The sequence below is a fragment of the Lissotriton helveticus genome, chromosome 7, assembly GCF_964261635.1.
Source record: "Lissotriton helveticus chromosome 7, aLisHel1.1, whole genome shotgun sequence".
Lineage (NCBI taxonomy): Eukaryota > Metazoa > Chordata > Amphibia > Caudata > Salamandridae > Lissotriton > Lissotriton helveticus.
In genome coordinates this window covers 421865391-421892510 of record NC_136068.1, presented here as the reverse complement: position 1 = coordinate 421892510, position 27120 = coordinate 421865391, and the positions used below count along the sequence as shown (strand labels likewise).

Genomic DNA, 27120 nt, shown 5'->3' with positions numbered 1-27120 from the left:
AAAACACATATCGCGCTTTGAATGCCCGTTTTTCGTTTTCCCGTTTCAATTCCAGGCCGGGCAAACAACCTCAGTGTTGACGGAGTCCTTCATCTATGTCCGTCATCTTTCCTGCCTAATCTTTTTCATGCTGCAAGCTCCACCTACCTATTAGCCTCCAGGTGAGGCATGATATTTAAGCAAACTGCCATCCGAGCGTCGGTTGATCATTACCCGACACCCGGACAGCCGCACTACCGATACTCGGAGTGCACATACATCGGGCACATCCTGCCGCCACCAGGTGAGAACTGCTCTCCCTTGTTGCCACCGCTAAACGAGAGAGTCGTTTATAGCCCTGTACTGCTGATATTTTATCAGATAGGACACATCCACACCTACTGGTGCACTTCTCGAGCGCCGTTTTGATACTTTATTTGTGTTTTGTAGGTTTATCACTCCACAATGGTTCCTGGCATTTTTATAAGTTCATCTTCCCTGTGTATCCCTTTCAATTGGAGCTCACCCCACACCTGGAAAGGCGCACTAATTGCGTTACTGAGTGGGCAGCCATTGGGCATATCCTGCCTTTGCGAGGTGAGAATTGCCCGTCTTTCCGTCATCTCTACTCTTGAGACTTTCTTCATAGGTTTGCACGAGTCGAGACGATGTTAGTCAGCAGACCCTAGCAGCGAAGGGTGTATATATTGACAGTTGAATCATTATCTTTTGCAGGTTCGACACCCCGTCGTCGATTCCGACCATTTTAATTGTTTTCACTTCATTGGAACAGCGCAAATCCATTGCCAAGGTAGTGATTACCAATATTGTCCATAAACATAGTCTTTATAAATATGGCTTTAACAGAGAGACTTACAAATCGTGTACGCTTGCACCTAGGCGCCCATGGTCTCCCCGTGTTTCCTTATTCCTTTTTTTTTTTTTTTTTTTTTTTTTTTAAAACCTTTATTTGAGCAAGCAGAAATGTACAAGGATGGGCCTACAACCACACGGGCCAGCCGCTAAAAAGGAGTAGACACATATCACATATGCCCGCAGAGGCAACCGTCAATCAACAATGCAATACTCCACATTATATACAGGACCAAAACAGGTTTTATATATATGAAAGAACAAACATACAGAAAGGCGAGAGTGTATCACTGAAGGTCAGCCCAAGGGACGCAAGGGGGGGACAGCAGCGGAGGTGCAGTAGTAATATCCTAAGCACTAAGGAGTATGGAGTGGGGGGGGGGGAGGGGGGCAGAGATCAGGAAGAAGAAGGGGGGAAGAGCCGGAGACACCAGCTCAGTCCCTATATGAAGATTCCGGGAACGCCAGCCTAAGGAGATAGGGTAATCTCGATAATGTCCACAAGGGGAGGAGTACAAATGTCGCCACGGTATTCGTTCCATTGACCCCACACCTTCACCCATGCCCTGGGTCTACCCCTGGCCACATAGACAGTTTTCTCACGGAACATGGACCAATCCATATTATCCTCCCATTGCGAGAGGGCAGGGGGCCTGGAGGCCCCCCAGAGTTGCGCAATATCTCGCTTCGCAATCATATAGCCCAGGGTGGCCCATCTAGTCTGTGCCACCGAATAGTCCGTGGGCTCCCAAACATTCAAAAGACAGCGACGAGGTTCCGGTCGCAAGGATATCCCTGTCACCACAGTCATCAGATCAAGCACGGCCACCCAATAAGCAGCCACCATCGGGCACTCCCAAAGAATATGCAGGAAAGTAGCACGCAAACCACATCCACGCTTACACAGTCCATCGGAGGAAAAGCCCATCACCATCAGTCGCGGTCCCGTCACGTACACCCGATGAAGGATCTTCAATTGGACCAGACGGAGTCGAGCCGGTATAGCCACCTCCTTCGGAGAGGAGAGGGCCGATTGCCAATCCTCATCATCAAGTTCCAACCCATCTCCCATCCACTGTTCCCGAAGTCGGGCCAATAAGTCAGTCCGATTGTTAATCAACTTTTTATAGATCAGGGAGATAGTGCTATCAGGAAGATGTTCGTCAAGGATACGGTCTTCAAGTGGGGAAGAGTCAGGCGGAATCTCACCAGGAGCAAACACCGAAACCAAAGCGTGCCTGATCTGTAAATAACGAAAGAATTCCCGACTACTCAGGCCGTAGTCAGCCTGGAGGGCCTGAAACGGGCGCACAGAACCCTTAGAATATACATCCCCCACTTTAGAGATCCCAATCAAGTCCCACCGGTCAAAACCCTTGGAAGACCAAAGACCGCCCAGACGTTCTGAAGCATAAAGCGGCGTCGCCAACGTCAAGCGATCCTCCCAGCCCAGGCTCACATTCGCAGCACGCCACACTGTCAAAGCAGTCAAAGTAGGTCCCACAAGATGGCGCCCAGCGGAGCGAGAATAGAGCACTCTATTAAAGTCACCTCCCGGAAGCTGAAGTTTATCCATCTCAAACGCCGGATTACGACCCGGAGAGAACATAGCGTGATTAATAGCGGACAGATGGGAAGCCCAGTAGTATCTCTTAATATCGGGGAGCGCCATGCCCCCATCGTACCACGGGATGGAAAGTTTCGCGAGAGCAATGCGCGGTCGCCCATCCCAAATAAGTTGCCTCTGAAGGCTCTCAATCTCCCGAAAATAGGTCTTGGGGATAGGATCATAATAATTCTGGAGAGCGTAGAGAAACCGCGGTAGTGACATCATCTTAAACAGGGCCGCCCGACCCAGTGGAGACAGGGGAAGTTTGCGCCAGCGGGCAACGTCCAAACGGAGCCTAAGCAACGGGGGAAGGAGATTACGATCAAAACGAAGGGACGGATCCAAGGTAACGAAAACCCCCAAGTATTTGAAACCATACCGGACCACCTGAAGAGGAAGTCTACTCGGCAACGGAGGCAAGATACCAGATAAAACGTATACACAGGATTTAGACCAGTTGATGACGAGGCCTGAGTTAGCGCCAAAGGACGCAAGAACGTCAAATAAAACAGATAAAGACTTGCGAGGAGAAGTAAGATACAAGAGGATGTCGTCCGCATAAAGCGAGACGCGGTCTTCGAAGTCCGGGGCCCAACGAATACCTTTAAGGGACGGTTCCCAACGGAGCCAGGCCGCCAACGGTTCAAGAGCGAGCGCGAACAACAGAGGGGACAAGGGGCAACCCTGACGGGTACCCCTGCCCAAGGAGAAGGGGGCCGACACTCTACCGTTCACTACAACTTGCGCCAGAGGTTCCGCGTACAACAGCCTAACCCAGCTAATAAACTCGCACCCGAATCCAAATTTCTCAAGTGTCGCCCATAAATAGGGCCACTCCACAGTATCAAAGGCCATGGAGGCATCCAGGGACGCCAAAATGGCCGGTTCAGTCAAAAGCCCCGCCCTCGCCAGCGCGCCGTGGAGGCGACGTAAATTCAGAGCAGTGTTGCGATGCGGGATAAAGCCAGATTGATCCGGATGGACCAACTCCCCAAGAACCGAAAGGAGACGGGTCGCCAAAAGTTTAGCCAACACCTTAGGTTCAACATTTAATAGGGATATGGGCCTATACGAGGAACAGAGGTCACGCGGTTTACCCTCTTTGGGAATGACGACGATTGTTGCCAGACGCTGATCATAAGGAAGTATGTTCCGCTCACGAGATTCTAGAAACATGGCGCGGAGATACGGCGCCACCTTATCGGGGCGTAATTTGTACAACTCAATAGGCAAACCGTTCGGGCCCAGTGCTTTGCCCGAACGGAGCGATCGAACTGCATTGGCTATCTCATCATTCGTAAAAGGGGAGTCCAAAGCAATACGGTCCAAGTCGGTGACACAGGGCAAAGTGATATCACGCAGAAGAAGGCGGGAGTCGGCAACATCCCTCACAGACACGGGAGCATATACCACACGGAAATATTCCGCAAAACGATCAACAATGGCGGTCGGATCAATCACATTCTCACCACTCGCAGACTGAATCACGGGCACCACACGATTAACTCTTTCTTTCTTGTCCAACCACGCTAGGAGTTTGCCCGCTTTGTCACCCACATCGTACAATCTGCCCTGCTGCTCACGAAACATCACCTTTGCAGCGTCAGTGACCAGAGATTTATATGCAAACTGTTTTAGACCCAGGGCATGGAGTTTCTCAGGCGTGACACCAGAGTCCAACTCGTCCTCCAAAGCAGAGATCTCCCCCTCAAGGTCCACCACCTCCTTCCTCCCTGCCCTCTTAGCTTCAACAATCAAGGAAAGGGCCTGTCCACGAATCACAGTTTTAAAAGCTTCCCACAGGGACACAGCCGAAGAGACCGACCCCTCATTTTCCAGGAAATATGCATCCATGGACTTGAGCAAGAGGGTACGAGTCTCAGGGGAGGAAAGATACCAAGGGTTAATGGGAGCCACTCGGCCCGCCGCCTCTACCCCAACCTCGAAACGAAGCCAGAGCGGCGAGTGATCAGAAATACCCCTCGGCAAATGTAAAATCTCGCGAACCGCCGATGATTGGGCTGCGGGCATCAGGAAATAATCCAGCCGGGACAGACTGCCATGGGCCCCAGAATGGAAGGTGTATTGGAGCTGAGTAGGATGCAACAGTCGCCAGCAGTCCACAAGGCCAAAGGTATCTAAAAACCCACCCAACCACTGCTGAGCCTGCGGGGTATCTCTAGGGGGATGGCGATCGTGAAGGCCGGAAAGCACCGAATTAAAATCACCGGCAAGAAAGAGAGTGCTATCAGGGAGATCTAACAAAACACGGCCCAAGTCAGTAAAAGTAGAGGCCTGCAAACCCGGGGGAACATAAACATTGAAGAGAGATAGGGTGCGGCCTTCATATCTACCCACCAGGACAGTATATCTCCCACGGTCATCATGAATCACCTCATCGATAGCCAGGGGGAGGGAGGTTCGAACAAGAATACCCACACCCCTAGATCCGGAGGTAAACCCCGAGTGCGCCACAAGGCGGTAGCCCCATCTATTCATTGCATAACAAACATTACCAATCAAATGGGTTTCTTGCATGAAAACAATGTCCGGTGACAAACGTCGTATACATTTTAAGACCACACTGCGCTTAATACGATCTCCCAGGCCATTAACGTTCCAGGAAAGAAATTTCAACCCTCTACCCCCCATCCCAACCGCCCGAGCCAAGACCCCTCGTCCATGAGCTAGACATCAGAAACAGCAGCAAACACAGGAGCAACTCGCCTTGAAAACAACACACAGAAAAGAAAAAACTTCCCAACCCCCCTCCCCCAAACTGAAGAGAAACACCCCCCACCCTGCACCCCTGCAAAAAGCTAAAGAGCCACCCCAACCTGCAGTGTGCCTGTCGCCCAAGAACCCCTATTCTACACAAAGACCCCGGAGGAGGAAAGGTCTCCGTTCCATCCACCCCCCGACCGCAGCAAGAACAAAAATAACAAACGAAAGACAGAATGATCACAATGTAGAGGGACGCCGGCCAACACTCCTGAAAATGTATTCAAAATAAGACATAAGAGCCGAACAGTTAGATCTCCACACCACCTTCGGCACCACCAGGGTGAGCGGCGGAGTCTGTCTCAGGAGGACGGTCAGGCAATGAGTCCAGCCAGTCATTAACAGCATCTGGCCGATCAAAGAAAAGGGTACGGTCATTGTATTCAACCCGGAGTCTAGTGGGAAAGAGCATGGCGTAACGTAGGCCCCGATCCCGGAGACGTTTCTTGGCACCACGAAACTCCATACGTTGTCTCTGAACCTGTTGGGAAAAGTCCGGGTAAAAGTTCACCGTAGCATTCTCAAAGGCCACCGGGCCCTTCACCCGCGAGGCCTGCAGGATAGCGTCCCGGTCTCTATAATGAAAAAGCTTCGCTACAATGGGTCTCGGCGGGGCTCCCGGCTTGACTTTGCCCCCTGGAACACGATGTGCACGTTCCACCGTGAAAAATTTTGTGAGACCAGAAGGGGCCAAATGGTTCAAGACCAGATCCTCAACCAGGAGATCCACCGAGTGGGGTTCAGGGTTTTCCGGTACACCAACCAGGCGAACATTGCAGCGACGCGCCCTATTTTCAAAGTCCTCCAGGCGACGGGTCATGAAGTCGTTCCCCCGACGGAGATTTCCAATCTCTGTTTGGAGCTCCGAGACGTCATTCGTAAGGCTAGAGGATTTAATATCCAGTGATTGTACCCTCTCATTCGTCTTGCCGAGATCAGCACGAATCAGATTCACCTCAATAGCCACGGTGTCAAGTTTGTGGGCCAAGGCCTCGTACTGTAGGCCGATGGATTCCCTCACACCCGAGATGGCGCCCATGATATCCTGTAGGGAGGGCTCCGCCGACTCTTCCAAAATTCGTTCGGACGCTATACTAGAACCAGGCAGGGCAGCTCCGGGGGACCCCTTAGAATGGGTATAACGGTCCATGACATTTGATTGAACTGGAGCTCCGCGCAGAGGTGTTTTCGTCTTGCGCGTCTCTCTGTCCCCTCTGCCCGCCATTTTGAAGATGCGTCACAGGACAAGCCACCAGGTTCGACGGGCCCGACACCCAAAGTACAGGATCAAAAGTACATAAAAAGGGGGCACAACTCGGGTAGAGGTCGCCAAGCCAGCAAATAGGTCACATGAAAGCCCAACAGCCGATCTGCCTCCAAGTCTCAGTCGCAACACGACATCCACATCCGTGGCCCAAGTCGGAACGGAATCGAAACCGAAACTTAGGAAGGGGGGACCCACAAGGCCAGATCTCCTGCCGTTGTTGTTCAATTGCAGGACGGCTACAGTACCGCACCCCGTCCCGGGCGCACCTCAAGGGCGGAGCCCAAAAGTTCAGAGCACCATATCTCAGGAATACGAGATCCAAATCGATTTCTGAAAAGTGCCAGGGTAATCAGCCAAACGTCCCCTACACGAATTCTTGCAAGAAATCAGGATTCAGCCAGGATAAAATGTCGGGAGCGGCGAGGGTCCGGAGAGCGCTGTGCTCAAGCGGCCATCTCGGATGCCCGCCAAGCTCCTCCCCCCCTTATTCCTTTTTAACTTAATTTTTAGCGCAATGTGTCTTCGATTCGTTTTTTAACAGTTAATATCTGTTTAGTTTTTGTGTTACTCGAAGTATTGCATTACCAGATGCACTGAATCTGTACCTATTTACAATTGACCTATGCCTATTGGTGACACTGAGATAGACATTTAGTAATGTATCTATACCTGATTGCAGGTTCTTTTTCGCATTGGGCAGCACGTCGAGACTATTGCCTTCGGTAGCACCCTATAAGAAATATCCAGGCACTTAGACATCAGTCTACAGGTATATGGAATTACCTTGTAAACCTGCCCTTTATATTTCATTTCATCTTCCTTTTTGTGTCTTACCAATCGCGACACGTCCATAGGATAGGGATTAAAATGGACTTCTTTCACCTTTTTCAGATTCGTTGGTCCATCTGGATATCTATATGAACCTCTACCTGAAAGCATATCCCATTTAAGATTGTAATCTTCGTATACTTATATCAGGTATTAACATGCAATATAAGTCATTGTTTTTCAGTCCAGGTATTCCCTACAGATGCAGATCCCTGTTATTTAATAGATCAATCCTTGGCCACCATAACTATGCGATTAAAATCCAATAAATGCTTTTGGCCGCTTGCATGCCATCGCTTGTGCTCAATTTATTCTATGTTCCTCTACCTTCAGGAACACTGGGATTATAACAAATTTCCCTCCTTCCCCCCCCCCCCCCCCCCTTCACCCAACTAATTCGTACCCTCTTAGATCCAACTGATCCAACTGGTCCGCACAGAACTTTACGGTTGAGCATTGACCGAACAAATCCCTGGTCTGCATGAAGTAAGTTGTTGAATGTATCAGTATTATAGTTATGTGCTTAGAACCCACCGAACATGTGTCAGGCAACTATGTGTCCTGTAATTAGGGATTGCCTAATTAATAATAAATGTGTTGTACTCTCGCACTATTAGTTGATATGTTTCAATCAGTAAATAGAAAAATAAACAAAGTCCTCATGAGATTACCTTGGCTCCAAGGCACTGTATTAGCTGGTATGATGGAATGGTCTTTTTCTTAAAGTTAATCGAATTAGGCATTAGTTTTCGTTATTGACACATGTAAAAATGTAAAATGTACCGTGTCTCATGCCATGTTTTTGTATTTTTAGAATGCCTTGTGGCTCCTGAAGAAGGCGTTAAGTCGCCGAAACGCGCGTCGAGTACTGTTTTTGTCCTTCGGCTGGACACCGTCAGAATTGGTGTTCCTTTTATAAATTGAATTGTAATTGTTTTTAATGTAATTCCTTGGTTGTGAATTTTTAGCATTGTGTTAATTAGACCTTTTATTATTGAATTGTGTTTTTGCTATTGTTTACACTATACACACATTTGTGTTTTTTATTAAAAATTGATGAATTCAGATCATCTCTTCAGCTTTTGCAACTGTCCTTGACTTGGGTTCTCTTACTTGTTTATTTTTGAAAGTTGTTGACTGCCTAGGAATTTTTCGCATACAGGTTGTTTACCCTGCCCTAGGAGTCTAATAGAGCATTATCCAGGGGGTCCTTGTTAATCACAACGTTTTTTTGCAATTGCACCATATTCAACTAGAGTACTTTCTACTGGCTAATCAGTAAGTGCTACCTCGCTGGGTAACTGTATCGTGCTTTTCCTGCACTACAGCTGTGTAAAGGCCCAGAAGAGTTGCCTCCAGTGACCCCGTGTGTCTGTAACTTTGCCACCGTGCCCATAGGCGCCGAGGTCCCTCGAGTGAGCTGTCCATCACAGTTGGGGAAAGGGCGGGAAGAGGTTGCTTAGCCTAGTGTGTGTGGGGCCGGGCTTCTGTGCGAGTTCACATGCCTCTCATTTATAAAGAGACCGATCAGAGCAGCAAATGAAGAGAAAGCAGTCTCCTGGTCACTGGAAGTACAGTGGGATTGCGCTCGAGAAACTTGTGGATGCCTGAACCCCCATCAAGGATTACAGCTAATTGTAGACGGTAGATCTGGGGAGAAAGCACACCTGCCTAGCATCGACCGTGCTCTCTCGATTCTTGGGCTGATTATAATGCATTACTGAATTTGAGCTCAACTCGGGCACCTGCTTTATTTATATCTAAGTGCTTCCTGCTGAGGTTTAATTTTTGTGACAGGAGCCTCGTTGCCTAATTGTAACTATTCTCTGACCCTGCTTCGAGGGTCAGAGCAGGGTCAGAGAATAGTTGCAAGTAGGCAATGAAGTGCCGCTCAGGAAGCACTTACAGGGTTACAGCAGGTGCCCAAGTTGAAGTTAATTTCTTTGTAACCATTTTGTAAATGGTTACAAAGAAATTAGCTTCAATTTGGGCACCTGCTGTAACCCTGTAAGTGCTTCCTGAGCAAAATTTGTCCCGCTCGTGGATTTGCGGATTTTGCCGCAGTTTCGTGCGATTCGCAAATCGCGAAATCGCGGAAAATCCGCAAATTCCGCAAGCGGAACGAATTTTACGCCCATACTTAATTGACACCATATAAGTAAAAGGCACAAGTCGGAACTGAGGACTACCTCTCTGCCAAATTTGGTGTAATTCCGTTCAGCCGTTCGGGCTGTAGCTGTGGCTAAAGGTCCTATTGGAAATTGCATGGGGAAAACACGTTTTGAGGCCCCCCTTTTTTCTCGGCTCCGCTTGACCAATCACCCCCAAACTTTCAGGGAAGTAACTGAGCTGGCCAAAAGTCTGGAAATTTTCAAGAATATTCATCAATCGACGCCAAAGTTATTGGCAATAGAATGTTGTGGTTTTCTTATGGATAATAGGTCCTAACTATAACTACCTACTGGCGACCGCCACTAGGTAATATATATATTTCTCATGTGATCAAGGCTCAGAGGGGCCGAAACATCATGGCGGCAGTTCAGAACAAATAAAGAAACTTGCACCTACTTCTGGTCCGTGTCTGCGTTGCTGCAATGGAGACAGGATTGCCTTCGCCAAAGCTGTGGATTGTGTGATATATATATATATTACCTACTGGCGGTCGCCAGTAGGTAGTTATAGTTAGGACCTAGCTACCATAGGAAATCCGCAACATTCTATTGGGAATAGCATAGCGTCGGTTGAGGAATTTGCGTGTAATTTTCAAAACTTTTGGCCAGCTCCGCTCCGCTCCTTCCCTGAAAGTTTTGGGGAGATTCATGAAGTGGGGGCTGAGAAAAAAGGGGGGTCCCAAAACGTGTTTTCCCCATGTTAATTTCCATAGGACATTCTGACACGTCTACAGCTCGAACCGCTGAACGGAATTACGCGAAACTTTGCCAAATTGTAGGGACTGGTACGCAGATGTGCCTTTGCTATATTTGGTGAAAATTGCTCCAGTGGTTTTTTTAAAATTAACTTCAAAAACACATATATATCTATAGGTGCGCTCCGAGCGCTCACAGGGACGCGTACCGGGGAGCGAACCTGGCGCTCCACGGAAGTGCGCGAGCGGAAAGCTGAGTGGCTCTCGGGTGTCTGTCAACATTCCAAACAGTCCGGAGAGTCCGCCATCTTGTTTCTCGGTAGAATCGAGACACAAGTGGTGAAAAAAAAGGAGGAAATTATTAAAAGGGGGCAGGGTAGACACCCGTTGACCCCCTAGGTTTTCTGAGGGGGGCCTAGAAGGACCCTTAAGGGCAAAAAACTTTTTTTTTCTCCAATTTTCGCGGGGTAAGCGCTGGGTGCGTTCCCATGTACACTCACCGGTATGCGCACCCAGAGCGTACCACAGGGAAAAACATTGAAAGAAAATAGTGTTATATAAGAATTTGGAGTGCTTAGAGGTAGGGTAGCTCTAAAAAGAGCTGTTGTGTTATGTGAGTGATTTAAGTACCTACAAGTAGGTACCGATGCAGTCTAAAATTCACTTCAATACAATCACTTCGCTACTACTTCATAAATTAGAAAGAAAAATGAATAATATGTCAACTAATTTTGAATTTGTAAATATTAATTTATTGTTCAGAATTTTCATAATTTAATAGAACTTGTAGCATGTCCTCATCTGGATTTTCCTCTTCAATCATATGATCAGGAATGTCCTCATTAAAAGTGTGCCATGATGATTCTATTTTAACCAAACATTCGATTAATTCTTCGTCAAGAGATTCATCCCAAAAATTATCCGTGTCATCTTGAATTTCAATAAATATCGTTGAAATTTCAAATGAAATTTTCTTGGTCTCCTCATTTTGATTCATTTTAATTTCAAATTTCTTGCTGTAAATTGCAGAAAAAAGTAATCACTTTCAATTATCCTTTTTAGTAATACATAACATAATAATAGCTTAATCAAGTATTTAGTTCTTTAAAATTAATTGGGCAGTGTATAGTATCAGACAGGAACTAGAAATATAAAGCACTGCATGTGATGAAGCCAATCTTAAACAATAATTATAACAGAAGGACTGTAAATAACTAATAGAAAACATTTTCCAAATTATCATAAAGTGTACAACAAAGTTCCCCTTACAAATTAACAACTCACCTTTTTGAAAGTAGAAGAGTTAGTACTTTGTTATTCTAAGTCCAGCAATTGAGCACCCAAAATTTCTCTAAAAAGTACCTCAGACAGGGGTATTACAAAATGGCTGTGTTTTCCTCTCATTTAAGATATATACATAACCAATCCAACTTCATCACACACAAATTCCAAACTAAAGTTATATTTTGATTGGTTCTAAATTTCAATACTTTCAAATGTGTTTTCCCCATGCAATTTTCCATAGGACATTTAGACACGGCTACAGCCTGAACGGATTAATGGAATTACACCAAAGTTGGCAAAATGATAGGTACTGGTATGTAGTAGGGCCTTTTCTATATTTCTTTGAAATTGCTCCAGTGGTTTTTATGAAAGGCAACTTCAAAAAAACTTATAAATCAATAGGCGCGCTCCGAGCGCTCACCAGTACGCGTACCGGGGACCGCACCCGGCGCGCTACGGGAGTGCGCGAGCGGAAAGCTGATTGGCTGTATTATATCTGTCAACATTCTTAACAGTCCGGATAGGCCGCCATCTTGTGTCTCGGAAAAATCAAGACACCTGAGGTAAAAAAAAAAGGGGGAAATGATTAAAAGGGGGCAGGGTAGACACCCCCTGACCCCCTAGGTTTTTTGACGTAAGCTTAGAAGGACCCTGAAGGGCCCAAAAACTATTTTTTTTTAAAATTTCGCGGGGTAAGCGCTGGGTGCGTTCCCGGGTATGCTCTCCGGTAAGCGCACCCTGAGCGCACCACGGGGAAAAACAGTGTAAAAAAATAGAGTAAAAAAATGTTGTAGAGTGTTTAGAGGTAAGTTAGCTCTGAAAAGAGCTGTTGTGTTATGTGGGTGTTTTTTGTACCTACAAGTAGGTACCAATGCAGAGTCTCAAATTCAAGAGGAAGACTCTATTCCCCTCATCTGTAAAATGAACACCATCTCTCCTATAGATGCCTTGCATGTTGTAACGCAAGTTGTTGTGGTAAATGGAACCCATACCATAGTCTCTGAGGAAAGCAGAAACAGATTTCTTTACATGTTTCCTTGCTTTCTCAATCTGTGGACAAAATTGGTTGGACCAGTTCCATTTTTGCCTTTGGCATATATTAGAAAATACCAAGGCAGTTTATGGAAAAAATGACTTCAATTGCCCAAAGATGTCCTTTAAAAGCATTTCCAGACCTACCCCAGTCAAAGTGCCCAAGTCATTTCCACCACAGTGCACAATTATAAGGTCAGGGTGTGGAAGATGCATAAAGGATTTTATCAATGGTATCAATTGGTGACTTCTTAATCCTCTCTGTCCAATCCACATAATGTCCACATTTGGTAAATCAAGGTTGTAAATCCCTCTGTTGCTTGCAAATTTTTCACTCCAGAAGACATAGCTATGACCCACAAACCAGACGTTTGGCATCTTGAAGGTAGATGTGCTTCTAGTCAGATGAGTTGTGGAAATTAAATGGCAGTTTGAAAGTAGGAATTATGAAAGAAAAGTGGTTGAGATTCAGTGCAGTTTAAAAACAAGACATGATTGATGCTTTCTTAAAATTCACGACTGAAAATTAGGGTGCATGCTTTTTTTTTAAAGAAGTCATTTCAATGGTTGAGAAAAAGTCATTTAAAGAAACATTGCACTTGATTGGCTAGTACATTGAGAGGTCAAACACCCTTGCTGTATTATTTTGCAACTTAGTATGATGAACTTGTGAACTGTGTGCTGGGTTAGGAGGGAGTTACCATGGTAACAGGGTGAATGAGCACTGGGGTATGGGTGAATGTTATGTGAGTTTCAAAGTCTTGAAATGTACAACCAATTAAAATGTGCAGTTTGGTTTTGAATTTGTGCGGAAACAAATTTGATTGGTTATGTACAAGAATATGGGTCTGAAATGAGTAAGAATCTGTGCCATTATTCTCAGGCTCCAGTGAAAGAAACATTATTCAGAGATTCTGCTTAAGAAAATCTGTTGAGTGTGACTGACACTGTTCTACATCTTTCAAAGCATTTTAAAGGTGAGTAATGATTCTTTTAATAAAGATAGAGTGCTGTATGCACTATGGGGAAGATTAAGAAGCATATTATGCTTCTTTATTCTTGTTTTTTGTGTCATGTTTTTTTGTAATGTTGTTTAAAAATAAAATGGTGTATATTGGCAATGTATTTTGAAAATGAGTTAGGTTTCTGCTTTTTTTCTGTAGTGGTCTTTTAAATGAGCTGTGCTTTGTGTCAAAAAACGATTTAGTATGCAAAATCTTTTCTGGAAAAAAGTCTGCTTTTTAAAATTTTGGAGAAGCATTACACTGACTTTCTGTTTGAAAAAAGAGAAAACATTTACACATTTTTCAATAATGTCACCTGTGTCTTGTAACAGTTTGCCTCAATTAGCTTAAAGAGTATTCTTTGCTTGTGTCTCACTTTACTTTGTGCCTGTGTGTAATCTGATATATGATTCATTTAATGAAGATACACTGCTGTTAAAAATATGGTAGTATATGTTTTTTGAAGACATGGTAGATTACATGTAACGTTCTGGTCATGTGCCTAAGATCACACTGTGAGTCAAGCTTAATTTTAAATGGATCTGGGTGAATAATATGCTTAGTTGATGTCTTTAAAATTATGGAAGTACATGTTTTTTAAAGACATGGTAGATTACTTTTAACATCGTGGACATGTGCTTAAGATCACAATGATGGGTGAATTAAGCTTCACTCACAGTGTGATCTTAGGCACATGAGCAGGATGTTACATATAATGAGAAATTAATGTTATGTGTTGCTTATATATAGGTGGCCTGTTTTTGGTCTGTAGAGACAGTGAAATAATATGAGCAGAGACAGAGACACACATACTGCTTGCAGAGACAGACATGGTAGATTACATGTTACATGATGGTCATGTGCCTAAGATCACACTGTGAAATAAGCTTGAGAATATTTTTAAGAAAATTCCTGAAAACAAATATGTCATATGTGTGATGACAACTCTGCAAGAATGTTCAATCTTCAACAACAAAATGTTAAAGTTGGAAAATCAAGAGATTGTGAAACTGGAAGCTATTGATAAAATTGAACATGAAGGAGCAACTATTATTTTGTCAGAAAAGTTTAAATCAAAATTGGATTCTTTGGAGAAGACAATATCTAAAACTGCTGGTATGGAAAAGACTCTGTATGCATCTTTAAATTGTCGTATAATTTTACGACGTAATTTACATGTGGAAAGAGGTTTAGTAAATGGAGCAATGGGTCATGTTGTGGATTTTGTGAATTACCGAAATAGAGATGGAATTGAATTTATAAAAATACAGGGGCCGATTATGATGGCGGACGAACCTGAGTCCGTCCGCCACCATAGAGCAGGAGGGATCCTCCGCATTGCCTGCGGAGTTCCCTCTTGTGCAAATAGGATGTGACCGCCACCCTGGCGGTCACATCCTCTATTTTTACCATTGCGGTGGGTGCGGCTTCAAGTTGCATCCGCCGCAATGGTAAAAATGCATACATTGCATTTGTATGCAGAAAGCGGCAGGCACCGTGCAGTGCCTGCTGATTTCTGCATACAAATGCAGGGGGGTACCATAGGTACCCCCCATGTGCACCCCCACCCCCCCTTCACCTAGGGGGCCCGCAACAGGCCCCCGCCGCAGTGAAGTTACACATGCTTTTCCACGGCGGAAAAGCATTTTTTAAAGCGCTTCCTAATATGGCAGATGGTGTTTGAGAGACACCGCCACCATATTAGAGCTTTTCAGCCGCTGTTGTAAGCCAACCGTGGCGGAAAAGCTGCAGACGGAAACCAGGACCCACCAGCCATCCTAATGTGGCGGTGGGTCTTTGGTGGGTCCGCTGGGGTTTTTCCGCATCCTCCGGGCCGGCGGTGGCTTCCGCCGGCCCGGAGGATGTGGAAAAACCGCAATCATAATAGGCCTCTAAATTTGATGGTATTGAAGAAGTACAACAAATCAGTCGTTGTTCTGCCCGATTTTTGCTTGTGAAAGATTTATATGTCCGCAGAAAACAGTTTCCTGTTTCTTTGGCATATGCAGTGACTATTCATAAATCTCAAGGTTTAAGTGTTGATAGTGCTTTGGTGAATATTGGAAATTCTGTGTTCAAGGAGGGTATGGCATATGTTGCTTTATCTCGAGTCAGAACTTTATCAGGATTGTACTTGATTGATTTTGATGAGACAAAGATTAATGCAGATCTAAATTGTGTAAAAGAATATAATAGGTTAAGAAGAGAGTATGCTCCAAATTTACCTCAATATCCTCTATTTGAAAAGCATGTGGGAGGCCGAAAAAGAAGAAATGAGAAAAATTGTAGTGAAGTTGTAGCAAAAAGAAAAAAGCTAGATGAACCAGTAATTGTAAGCAGAAACGAAATGGATTCAGTTAAAGATGTTGTTGGATTTCAGTTTGAAAATAGTTCTGGTGTCAACTGCTATGCTAATGTAGTGGTTAATGTTGTTTTTTCTCTCCAAAGTGTACAAGAACAGATTGCTGAAAATAGTGATCAAACATTTTGTTGTTTATTAAATTCTGTGTTACAGAAATGTAGCAGTGATAGAACAAAAATACAAAGTGTTTCTGAAATTCGAAATGTTTTAGACATATGTTCTGGTCTAAATCAATTTTCACAGAATATTCAGCAAGATTGTCAGGAATTTCTAATGTATATGCTTATTGATTTGCAAGATGAAGGTGTAGATGTAGAAAATATTTTTGGTCTTTCTTATAAATGGCAGCATGACTGCGACAATTGCTCCTTTTCAAGTAGTACTACAATAGACACTGAAAGATTTATATATTTGACTTAACCAGACTGCAAATCAGTGTCATTTAATAATCTAGTTAGACAAGCAAATCAAAGCATGGTCTGTACTCAATGTAAATCAGCAATGCTATCAACTTTATTTTTACAAAGATATGGACAGTATGTTATTTTAATGTTCCAACGATGTAGACCTGATGGAACTAAATTGACAACAAAATTATTAAAATTTTTGTGGCTTCACAATTATCAATTTCAGGAAGAATCTTTACAACTGCAGCAATTATTTACCATGATGGTCCTTCAACAACATCAGGACATTACACAGCTGTCAAAAAGGATGGAAACACTGTAATGATCCTCAATTGACTTTCAAACAACGTTTGTCTTCTGACTTACTAAATTCTTACCTAGTGTTCTTACAACCAAAATTTTAGGGAAGGTAATTGGCCTATGAAGATTGCAGCAGTTAATATAACTTAGCTTGCTGTTCAAAATTACTTTCTGAATGAGAGTGATGAAGATAATAAAAAACATGTAGTTCTCATAGAGATAGTATATGTATATCATATAGTGTGTCCTGTGAGTATTATACAAAATATTTATAAAAAGTAAGCTAGAGGTGGAAATAAAACTCTTGTTTCATAATGTAAAAGATGTTGGAGCTTTTCTTTCAGAAAGTCGGGTAAATGAGAAATTAAGAATACTCTGGACTAATTTCCAAAGAAAAGGACTTTCCATATACTATTTGGCCTCGTGGAAAAGTGGATGGATCAAAAGTGAGTTTAGATATGTTTTTTCAAAATTGTACATTATTTAAGAAAAGATTTTATGTTTTTTTTTAAACACAATCATTTTGATTGTGTTTTTTTTGCCCGCTGTTATATGATGAGTACTATTGAAGTCACTGTTTTAAGTGAAATTTAATATATTCTGAGAACAGCAAAAATAAACCATGTAACATGTTGTTGAAATTATTTTGTATTTTCTATTATTAAATATATATTATTTTCCCATTCTCTTATGCTCACTTACCTATTTCCACCCTCTATCACTCCTCTTAACTCACCCTCACTGGCCTTTTTTCACTCTTCCTCACCCCCCTTCCCTTATTCCACTTTCCTCACTTATTCTCATTAACCACTCCTTCACGGCCCTTTCCCTCTCTCCCATCTACTACTTTCCAGCTGTCAGTCACTCTACTTCACTCCCCTTCCCCTTGTTTCCTTTCTTTGTTCCCTCAATATTTCCCCTTCTCTCACTCACCTTATTACACTTCACTCACTTCTTCTCTCACTTCCTCTGTCCTCTCACATCCTCACTCCCTTTCCCTCACTCCCTGTCTCTTAGCTTCAGTCTCTCGATCCTCTCACTCTCTCACACCTCTTCCGTCATGCTTACTCCCTAAAACTCACCCACACTCCCTTACTTACCTTTCTTTGCTCTCTTACTCAGTTTCTTTCTGCCACTCTTTCCTTCACTACCTCTATGTTCTCACTCTTTCACTTCCTTTGTCTCAAGCTCACTTGCTTTTATCCTCTTTTTATTTTCCCTTTTTCATCAACCTCACTCTCCTTCACTCACCCTCCCTCACCCTTGTTCCCTTACTTCAGTTCCTTCAGTTATCCTCATTCATCATCTTTAACTACCCTTCTTCTTTCTTTCATCACACACTCACCTTTTCCTAGTCCCTTTTTTCACTTTTCTTCCCTTTCTTCCCTTCCTTTGCTCCCTCAGTCATTCTCCTTCCTTTACTCACCTTACTGCCGTTTAGTCACTCATTCTCTGACTCACCTCTGTTCTCTCATATTCTCACTTTTCTTCCCTCACTCCCTCTCTGTTACCTTCACTCCCATTGTCTCCTCACTGTCTTACAACCCTACATTCACCCTCACTCACTTTCCATGCCTCATTGTCATTAATCCACCGTTATTCACTCCTGCTTCTCTGTCACTCACTCCCCTTTCTTTACTCCCCTTTCTGCCTTTAGTTTTCCTAATGCATATTCCTTTAGGATCTTACTCACCTTCAGTTTATTGCTCTCTCCTGCTCTTGTTCACTGTCACTGAATGTATCCATGTCATTATGCTTTTAGTAATTTGCTCTCTCTCTATTTCTTTTTAACTCTCTCTGACCTTCACCATTCCTTTGTTTTTCTTTCTGAGTCCTTCACTTCTACTTTATCTCTTACTAACCTTTTATGACTTTTAATCTCCTACTTTGTCTCTTGTATTGTAAAATATATATTATAAATATTCTAACTTATTTTTTTTGTCTTTCACAGATATACATTTTAATGGAAATATGTAATTAAGTTTACATTACTTATAAGGTAAGTTTGATGTACAATATTTACTTTCCCTATACTCTTTTCCTTAACCTCACTACTCTTCTCTGATGCTCCCACACCTCTGTTCCCTTATTGCGCTTGCCACACTTATTCTGAATCCCCACGTTTACTCCCCTTTTCCTCACTCCTCTCTCACACTCACCTTCTTTCAGACCTTATCCTTCCCTTTCTTTCCTCTCTCTTCTCTTACTTACTTCCTTCCTTTACTCTTTTCCCTTCCCTTACTCTCCTTACTCCACTTCACTAACTCCTTCTCTTACTCCCTCTGTCCTCTTACTTCTACACTCCCCTTTCCTCATTCTCTGTCTGTTAGCCTCATTCTCTCCATTTCCTTAGTCTCTCACACCTCTTCTGTCACACTCACTCCCTATAACTCAGCTACACTCCCACACTCACCTTCTTCCAAACCTTCTCCTTTACTTTCCTTCCTGTCTCTTCCCTTCTTTTGCTCCTTTACTCTTTTCTCTTCCCTTACTCTCCTTACTACACTTCATTAACTCCTTCTCTTACTCCCTCTGTCCTGTTAGTTCTACACTTTCCTTCCCTCATTCTCTCTCTGTTAGCCTCATTCTCTCCGTCTCTTTAGTCTCTCACTCCTCTTCTATCACGCTCACTCCCTATAGCACAGCAATACTCCCAAACTCACCTTCTTACAGACCTTCTCCTTTACTTCCCTTCCTCTCTCTTCCCTTGTTTCGCTCTTTCACTCTTTTCCCTTTCCTTACTCTCCTTACTCCACTTTACTAATTCCTTCTCTTTCTCCCTCTGTCCTCTAGTTCTACACTCCCCTTCCCTTCTTCTCTCTCTGTTACCCTCATTCTCTACGTCCCTTTAGTCTCTCACTCCTCTTCTGTCACACTCACTCCCTATAACTCAGCCATACTCCCACACTCACCTTCTTTCAGACCTTATCCTTTACTTTCCTTCCACTCTCTTCTCTTACTTCATTCCTTTACTCTTTTCCCTTCCCTTGCTCTCCTTACTCCACTTCACTAACTCCTTCTCTTACTCCCCCTGTCCTCTTACTTCTACACTCTCCTTCCCTCATTCTCTCTCTGTTAGCCTGATTCTCTCCATTTCCTGAGTCTCTCACACCTCTTCTGTCACGCTCCCTCCCTATAACTCAGCTACACTCCCACACTCACCTTCTTTCAAAACTTCTCCTTTACTTTCCTTCCTGTCTCTTCCCTTCTTTCGCTCCTTCACACTTTTCCCTTCCCTTACTCTCTTTACTCCACTTCACTAACTCCTTCTCTTACCCCCTTTGTCATGTTAGTTCTACAGTTTCCTTCCCTCATTCTCTCTCCGTTAGCCTCATTCTCTCTGTCCCTTTAGTCTCTCACTCCTCTTCTTTCACGTTCACTCCCTATAACACAGCAACACTTCCACACTCACCTTCTTACAGACCTGCACCTTTACTTTCCTTCCTCTCTCTTCCCTTGTTTCGCTCTTTCACTCTTTTCCCTTCCCTTACTCTCCTTACTCCACTTTACTAATTCCTTCTCTTTCTCCCTCTGTCCTCTTAGTTCTACACTCCCCTTCCGTCATTCTCTCTCTGTTAGTCTCATTCTCTCCGTCCCCTTAGTCTCTCACTCCTCTTCTGTCACACTCACTCCCTATAACTCAGCCATACTCCCACACTCACCTTCTTTCAGACCTTATCCTTTACTTTCCTTCCTCTCTCTTCTCTTACTTCATTCCTTTACTGTTTTTACTTCCCTTACTATCCTTACTCCACTTCACTAACTCCTTCTCTTTCTTCCTCTGTCCTGTTAGTTCTACACTCCCCTTCCCTCAATCTCTTTCTGTTAGCCTCATTCTCTCCGTCCCCTTAGTCTCTCACTCCTCTTCTGTCACGCTCACTGCCTATAACTCAGTCATACTCCCACTCTCACCTTCTTTCAGACCTTCTCCTTTACTTTCCTTCCTGTCTCTTCCCTTCTTTCGCTCCTTCACACTTTTCCCTTCCCTTACTCTCCTTACTCCACTTCATTAACTCCTTCTCTTACTTCCTCTGTCCTGTTAGTTCTACACTTTCCTTCCCTCATTCTCTCTCTGTTACCCTCATTATCTCCATCCCTTTAGTCTCTCACTCCTCTTCTGTCACGCTCACTCCGTATAACTCAGTCATACTCCCACACTCACCTTCTTTCAGACTTTCTCCTTTACTTTCCTTCCTCTCTCTTCCCTTCTTTCGCTTCTTCACTCTTTTCCCTTCCCTTACTCTCCTTACTCCACTTCATTATCTCCTTTTCGTACTCCCTCTGTCCTGTTAGTTCTACACTTTCCTTCCCTCATTCTCTCTCTGCTAGCCTCATTCTCTCCGTCCCTTTAGTCTCTCACTCCTTTTCTATCACGCTCACTCCCTATAACACATCAATACTCCCACACTCATCTTCTTACAGACCTTCTCCTTTACTTTCCTTCCTCTCTCTTCCCTTGTTTCGCTCTATCACTCTTTTCCCTTCCCTTACTCTCCTTACTCTACTTTACTAAATCCTTCTCTTACTCCCTCTGTCCTCTTAGTTCTACACTCCTCTTTCCTCATTCTCTCTCTGTTAGCCTCATTCTCTCCATTCTCTTAGTCTCTCACACCTCTTCTGTCACACTCACTCCCTATAACTCAGCTACAATCCAACACTCACCTTCTTTCAAACCTTCTCCTTTACTTTCCTTCACACTTTTCCCTTCCCTTACTCTCTTTACTCCACTTCACTAATTCCTTCTCTTATTCCCTCTGTCCTGTTAGTTCTACACTTTCCTTCCCTCATTCTCTCTCTGTTAGCCTCATTCTCTCCGTCCCTTTAGTCTCTCACTCCTCTTCTATCATGCTCACTCCCTATAACATAGGGTTTTTCGGTGAGTCAGAGCAGAGCGCCCGGAGGCGCGATAAAGCTGAGGTGCGCCGAGCGCACACCGGGGGCACTTACAGGACGTATCCTGCCGTGAGGGAAACGGCTTAAACAGCGCCAGGCTCCTTGGGCGATCCAGCGTCCAGCACAGCTAAGCTCAGCAACGTGAGCCAGCACCCTCGCCGACTCCGCCTCCACCGCCGAGAGGGCAGAACTACAAGCCCCAGGTGCGCCGGCGGTCGCGGTTTCGGTGAGTCAGAGCAGAGCGCCCGGAGGCGCGATAAAGCTGAGGTGCGCCGAGCGCACACCGGGGGCACTTACAGGACGTATCCTGTTGTGAGGGAAACGGCTTAAACAGCGCCAGGCTCCTTGGGCGATCCAGCATCCAGCACAGCTAAGCTCAGCAACGTGAGCCAGCACCCTCGCCGACTCCGCCGCCACCGCCGAGAGGGCAGAACTACAAGCCCCAGGTGCCCCGGCGGTCGCGGTTTCGGTGAGTCAGAGCAGAGCGCCCGGAGGCGCGATAAAGCTGAGGTGCACCTCTCGCCCCGCGAGTCGCGGCCGCGGGAGCGCCCGGGGCTAAGCCCGGGCAAAGGGCGGGCCCTCTGTGGCCCTCAGGGGCACGAGGAGGACGGGACGGGGCCACCTCCTTATTTGTAATTTTACCCCCGTAAGGTACTTGTTTATTTTTAGCACACGTGCCCGGGTTGCTAAAGTTACAGTCTTCCTGTGGACTATTGTTACTGCCATTATTGTTTTATATTTTTGTTGGGTGTACTAGCATGTTGATTCATAATCATCCTGATTTATGCATTGAGTTGTAATCCATCTCTCCTCTTAGCTTTTTGTTCTTTGTATCTGCTCTGTTTAGTATTACCATTACTGTCTTGTCTAATAGACGTTAGCTTATATTGTTCTTGGACCAGTTTACGCTATTACCATCATGTCTCCAAGGGGCAGTCGCAGCAAAACAGCTGCTGTGGGGGGTGGATCAGTAATTGGCCCTATAGATAATTTCATCACTAAGGCCAACGATGCTATAAACCAGGGTATCTCTCTCTTAGAGCGTAGGGTCTCTCAAGATCTGGCCCACGCTAAACGTTCATCCCTTGGTCTTATTGCTGCCGCTACTACACCTGTTCGGGCTCTACCCAACAACATAAGACCTTTAGTAAATATTTGTGCTGATATCCACACCATCCCAAGTGAGGTAAATTTATCAGCCTCTATCCCTTTGATAGACTCAGAAACAGATATTAGTACGGATTTGGAGAAGACCCCAGATTTGCTTATCAACCCCACTCCTGAAGTAATACCTGTTGATAATACAAGGCAATTAAGAGGTAGTCGTGAGGGCGCTATCCAAAAACAAAAATCAAATGCATCGAAGTCCCGGTCTACAAAGGCTAGGAAAAATGGTGTAATAAAAAGAAAAAATGGGAAAGGTACTAATCTTAACCTTAACCAAAATATGAGCAGAGTTACGGAGACTATCCAGGAGGATGATAGAGTGAAGGAGCAGCAGGGTGGAATGTTAGATAACAATGATACAATTAATGATAACACTGAAAATGTTAACGATCGCATGTTGGAAAGGTTGGGTGAACTATTAAGTATTTACTTATCTCCCATTGAGAGTAGGCTTACTCGGATAGAAAAGCAAATAGCCGAACTGAGTATCCCTATTAAGAACCTATTCAAAGAAGGTGCTGTAAACGGTGCAACAAGTTCCAGTTCTAATGAAACAGTTGGCACCAAACCTAACACTTTTCAAGCACCAATTATAAATACTAATATTGCACCCAAAGCCCCATTAGCTATATTAGCGACACCAAAGGGTCCCTCTATTAGTCAGCCAATAGTCACCTTTAGTACCAACAATGTAGCCTCAGATAAAAGGAAGGACCAGAATACTAAAAAATCAAATGTGACTACTACAGGTCAACCTGTGAACCCCGCAAGTAGTTCCTCTATGGCCCATCCACTACAAAAAACAATTAGGCAAGTTCCCTCTCGCATTAACCTTCCACCGGAATGCGGAGCGTATGTATTGGTGCTAGTAAATGTCTCTAAATTAAGGAAGGACCAGGACAAAACTTTTACATCTCTTAAAAATAAAACCTTACACTGGTTAATTGCAAATTGCAATTTTCCCATAGATGGTGCAAGGGAGATTATTAACACTCAGCGAGTGGGCTGGATAGGCCCACTCAGGAAAAAGTTTGAGGGTGATTGTATTACTATAAGTTTTAAAAACCCTCAATGGGCGGAGAAAACACTTGCCAGCGCCCCATCACCCTCCCCCTGGGAATTCAACACTACACTCCTTCCATTAGGCTATTTCTATTGACATTTGATACCCTCCGAACAGGCTATGACGAGTTACCCCACAATCCCTTATCAAGACTTGAATTTTGGAGCAAGGATTAAATCACCACTCTTTATCCAGAATCAGAAGCCCAATGTTAACCACATGAATAGCCGCAACTGGCGGAACCAGGCCTCAATATCAATCCCCACTCCCCATTTTCCGCACTATCCACCATTCCCAACCATGCAACAATACAATTACAGAGATAGGTCCTACCCAGTTCCTGACCCCTATCAGTTCACACCAACAACTGAAGTTAGGCCAACATTTAACATTCCAACTCATAACCGGTTTGAATATTTTTCTAATTTAGATGAACTGGACTGACTGGGAACATCGGCCAAAAAAGAAATGTATGGCCAAGCTGCAATTAGTAAACTAGAGAGACCTTTAGTTCCAGCTGTAGCCTGTCAGGACCTGAATGATTCTATAGTAACCATGTCTTCCAGCAGTATGTTGCCCACTCCTCTTAAAATAACCCATCATGAAATAGGGAATATTGGGAGTAGACCTGGCAAACGTTGTACTACTTATGGTTCATCAATTTTAAGTTGGAATGTTGCAGGACTGGAAGCTAAGTTGTCGGACCCTGCATGGACTGAGATAATTAATGATGTGGATATTCTTATGTTTCAAGAAACATGGGCTGTAGGGAATCTGGATATTGAGGGATACCACTGTTTCAGTTTAACATCACCTAAACCCAGATTTGGTCGAGCAGTGGGTGGTTTATTCATTGGGATTAGAATTCTGGCAGGTGGTACAATCAGAGACCTGCAGATTGATAACCTTGTTAATCCTAACATCCAAATCCTTGAATACAAGTCAAAGTCAAAGACCATGATTTATTTAATCAATTTTTATAATAATGATTTTTACTGTGTACCGAACAAGAATTTTTTGGCATTATCCAAGGTTTTAAGTATATTTGAATGTGCTCCATTAGTAGACACTAAGACTGGTATTCTAATAGGGGGCGATTTTAATGTGAAATTAACAGAGAACTATGGGTCCGATGATCCTATTTACCCTGACTCAGTAGATCGCAGGGGATCAGAATTGTTTAAAATATTAACCGAATTCGACCTTGCTGATGCTATGAGGATAGGGTATAATGTGAATTTCCCTTATGCCCCCACGTTTATAAGCAGGGATAGTAGTTCCATTATTGATTATGTATTCACGTCACGACTGCTATCAGACTGTATAGTAAAAACGTCTGTGGTGCAAACTTCTTTTAGTGATCATAATCCATTGCTGGTGATTTTAAATTTTGCATCTAGTCCAATTTTTATGAACTTAAATGGGGCAAGGGATATCACACCCTCAATCGATGGTCTTCGACTAAAATGGAGGGGAATTGACTGTGGGGCCATTTTAGACAGTGTACAAACAACACACCCACATTTGATAAAATCCTGCTTGTCCCCTAGTGGAAACTATGACAAATTAATTGTAGATTTTGAAGTATTATGTCATACCATTAAAACCCTCCTGTCAGTCCCACTTCCCAAGGAACGCAAAGAGCCAAGGTGGTTCGACTCATCTTGCTCCTTGGCTAACAGAGAGTTAAGAAAGGCACTCTCTGCCAAACCAAGGCGCAAAGTTGTTGTTCAAGCCGCCAGGAAAAATTATAAAGAGAAAATATCGGTAAGGAAGGCTAACTTGCTGTCCGATCATTGGGACTCTTTGTTAATCAGTGCGAATTTGGGTGGCAGTGGCCCATTTTGGTCCGCTGTCAGGAAAACGAGGGAAATGGGAAAAAAGCTCACCCAAATTAGCTGTAACATAACAAGTGCAGCATGGGAGAGCCACTTCTCCAAAATTTATGCAGCCCCTTTTGATGAGTATTTTCTCTTTAATTCATGTCAATTGGAAGGCTTGAAGATTTTGGACCATGAAGTAAAAATAGCCATAAGAGAGAGTTTAGGAAACAAGGCGCCTGGACCAGATGGTCTCCCCATCGATATTATTAAACATAATGTCGATTTGTGGACACCGATACATCTCAACATCTTTAATAGTCTCCCACAAGCAGCCATGCCGGCTAGTTGGGCTACTAGTATTATTGTCCCAATTTATAAAAAGGGGGACAGGTCAGATCCAGCGAACTATCGTCCCATTTCCCTTTTGGACAATACCCTAAAAATCTTAGGGCGTATAATTTATAATAGGGTATTGGAATGGGCGGTTGACACTGACTTTTTAGATCCTTGTCAGATGGGGTTTAGGAGTGGGGTAGGAACAGTGGAGCAATGTTTAAACTTGAAATTGATAATCGATAAATATTGCGTTGCCCGCCCATCCCCTACCTACCTCGCTTTTATGGATCTTTCATCCGCTTTTGATCTTGTGAACAGATCCAAGCTCTGGTCAATTCTCTCATCCAATGGTCTTGATGACACTCTCGTCAGATTCCTAGCCTATCTCCATACTGACCTGAAAGCACGGGTACGTATTGGGATGGGTGGAGAGGTCTCGGGAGCCATCGAGATAGGGAGGGGGGTGAGACAGGGGTGCGTTTTAGCACCCCTGTTGTTCATCATTTATATCAATAGTCTATCCAATTGTCTGAAAAAAGCCACTTCAGATGTACCCACGATTCTAGGTAATCCCTTACCCGTGCTTTTATACGCAGACGATGCGGTGCTTATGGCCCGCACCCCTAATGCTCTTCGTCTGCTGGCACACAGCTTTGTAAATTTTATGGAGGGTTTGGACTTGAAGGTAAATTTAAAAAAATCTTTTATTATGTCCTGTGGCCCGGGAAAAAGGAAACTCAACACAATTCGAATAGGCACAGATAAACTAGAATCTGTTCCTAAATTTCCTTACCTAGGGTTGGTTTTCGCTGCGAACAGCTCGTGGAGTGGGCATCTGGCCCACGCCACGAGCAAGTTCTCGAAAGCCAACAATTCTGTGTTGAGCCTCCCCTGCCCAAAGAAAATTGGTGCCACTAAGGCTATTTTAAAGATTTTTAAACTGCAGTGCTTACCTGTCGCTACGTATGGTGCAGAGGTATGGGGGTCGGGAAGTAGCACTTGTATTCAAAGAGAGGAAAATCGTTTTTGCAGAAAAGTGTTGGGTGCACCGATTTCCTCATCTGATTTTATTTGTCATAAAGAACTAAATCTTCCCTATATAAACGACTTTATTAGAGCAAGACCAGCTCTCTTCTGGATTAGAATCTGGAGGAATGATGCTGCTGTCCTCACCCAAAATATCATTAAGGACTGCCTAAATTGCGAATATGGTATGAAGATTCCTTGGTTCACAGAAGTTTCTAAA

The 27120-nt window shown here is 44.0% G+C and overlaps 1 protein-coding gene across 6 annotated transcripts in view; it reads left to right on the top strand.

The window, feature by feature from the left end:
* The window catches only part of LOC144766801 (uncharacterized), a 1464990-nt gene that overhangs the window by 142661 nt on the left and 1295209 nt on the right, over positions 1-27120 (top strand). Inside the window, exon 3 of one of the 6 annotated variants that reach the window (XM_078650532.1) lies at positions 13403-13496. The exons of the other annotated variants lie outside the window; for them this stretch is intronic. The gene's annotated coding sequence lies outside the window, so the exon portion shown is untranslated. The remainder of the gene's footprint in view (positions 1-13402; positions 13497-27120) is intronic. 6 annotated transcript variants of the gene reach the window in all.